The sequence below is a fragment of the Pteropus vampyrus genome, unplaced genomic scaffold (genome assembly GCF_000151845.1).
Source record: "Pteropus vampyrus isolate Shadow unplaced genomic scaffold, Pvam_2.0 Scaffold431, whole genome shotgun sequence".
Classification (NCBI taxonomy): domain Eukaryota; kingdom Metazoa; phylum Chordata; class Mammalia; order Chiroptera; family Pteropodidae; genus Pteropus; species Pteropus vampyrus.
In genome coordinates this window covers 3,113-5,674 of record NW_011889212.1, presented here as the reverse complement: position 1 = coordinate 5,674, position 2,562 = coordinate 3,113, and positions in this window count along the sequence as shown.

Below are 2,562 nucleotides of genomic sequence, written 5' to 3'. Positions count from 1 at the left end.
TCATCCTTCTGCCAGAAAATTCTAAGTATCATCACAAGGTAGAACACTTAATTTTAAGGATCTATAGGTCTGCCAAATTCTATTTCAGTTGTCTTGATTTATCATATGTTCTATTTTTCTTCGTGTCTCTATTATTCTCCCACAGCTAGATAAAATCTGTCTTGAAGGTAGAAAACAATTTGATTAATCTATGTGTTTGCAATGCTGTAGGACCCAATCATGTAGGTTTCATTGAAACTTCCCAGATCTCAGACCATGAGACCTGTTGAGCCTGCACATCACCAGAGTTTGCTGCAAGGTCTTAACAACTCTAGTTCCCCAAATTCCATAGTATCTTCAAACAATATCATAAATCCCATAGACTAATCTTTCTAGCTTTGAAAACTGTCCCCAGTTCTTCAAATGAATTTGATATCCTTCTCTGAAGAATTTAAGAAGATATCACCTTGCAAATTCTAGATTACACTAAATTATTCTCATTTAGAATTCTTACTTTTATTCATGCATTGTTAATACTATTTCTTTCAAACATATTACAAAGTTTTATTTTTATATTATTTTTCACTTACACAAAATTCTGTCTAAATACAATAATTAACTGAAACCATGGACTAAAGTTCTGTTTTCCCAAATGTCCAGCATTTAACTTATAACCAAAGAAGTACTGATTATAAGATTCATGATTTTTTTAAAATTTCATCTTCATACAAAAACAATTTTAAAAGCAGAAAGAATAAATTGTGTTGACCATGGGAAATATAATTTATCACTTCTCTGTTCCTCAGGAGAATTGCATCATAGTTTTGCCTAACTGCTAGTACTATATTTGTCTCCCTGAAAATTATTTGTTAATTACTGCACTGTTTATAACTACACTATATGAGTAGATGAATAGACATAAGAAGATGAGAATTAAACTTGCGAGCATGTATTCTCATAGGTAGCTCTGGGATCTAGATAGAGAAATATTTAGAAAAGATGTAAAAGGAGTGTGGGGGAATTGCACATTGTTATTATTCATAAAGAGTCTGAGCAGAAATCCTTAAAAGAAAATAGTAATTCAATTGCTAGAATTTAATCCAGGACATGAGTACCTCTTGATTTAATGAGCATTTTTCACCTTTCTTTTCTTCTTTTACCCATAATGAATCTCTTCAGATCTTTCATTAAAACAAGTTAAAGAAAAAAAAAAGGATGATAAGCAAGGGAAAATATAAGAGAAATTGAGACATTGCCTTATGACTGATAATAAGTTTACGGCAGAGTTAAGTTACAAGTAACCAAAAGAATAATTTAATATTACATACTAAATGTGTCTTGTACATGTTAAGCATTTAGTCACTGAATGTATGAATAAGTTTAAGGGAATGATAGGTTACCTATTTTTTCTAAAAAGAAATGAGAATCATTTTTTCATATACAATTATGCACAATAATAGATATAATAATAGTTGTTCCGGCCTATTGGAATATATTGGCCGCATGGTTGATGAAGATAGATTAAATCAGAATACTACTATATTAGGCAAAAATAAGCTTTTTTACTACTTCTTAGTGAAGGAGAAGAACACAGTCAAATAACAATGAGGTTATCCATGTAGCATCTGAAGGATGACAAGCATACTGGTCTTTATTATATTGGAAAGATAAGAGAGAGAGAGGGAAGTTGACTTAGGGAGAGACAAGAGACTAGAGAGGGAGAAATCATCAAAAGTAAAACATGACTCTCATATAACTAAAACTCTTTCCAATTAAGAATCCTGAGTCACTTTTCCTCTTACTCTTGTTGTCAAAGTGAGTGGTGACCTGGAATTAGGGGCAGGGTTTACCTTCCCAAACATTCTGAGATAGGTATTTCGTACTCTATGTGGCAACAGAAATCAGGGAGATAGGGAAAAAGGTCCTTGCCAATGCTGATGAGAAAAATAAATTTAATTAAAAAACCTTTAAATCTGATTTATTTCTTTTTCATAACGTGGGACTGTTTACAAAGCAGTTTGTTATATGAGTTCAGTGGTCAAGTTAGATTTATGGAAAGGCATATTTATTTACTCTTTATAAGTGATTAGCCTAACTATGGGACTGAGCAATATTGCCAGGAAAGGACATCTAAAATAAGCAGAAAGAAAGCCCTGGAGAGGAACATAGTTGTCAATGAAAGTTATGACATCAACAGTGTGCAGAGAGTCAGACAAAGGAGCAAAGGAAAGATATTTGAGACAGAAATAAAAACAGGATAATGTGATTATAGAAACAAAATATGTATTTTGAAGAGAAAATAATGTCGAGCACTACATAGATATCAATTGAGAAGAATCCTTTAAAAGTTCATTGTGTTTAGTTAATAGAGGATCATTTAAATTTTTTCCAGACAGATGAACTTTGAGTGGTCGATGCAAAAGGCTATTACAGTTTGAAATATTCTTAAATTGATTAGAAAAATGCAAGTCAAAATGATTACTATCAGGCTTATAACCTTAAATAAAATGAGAGAGAGAATATTGGCAGGAGATCACTGTTTTTGCTATAACAAATTTGTTCAAACCTGAATAGTTTTCAGTA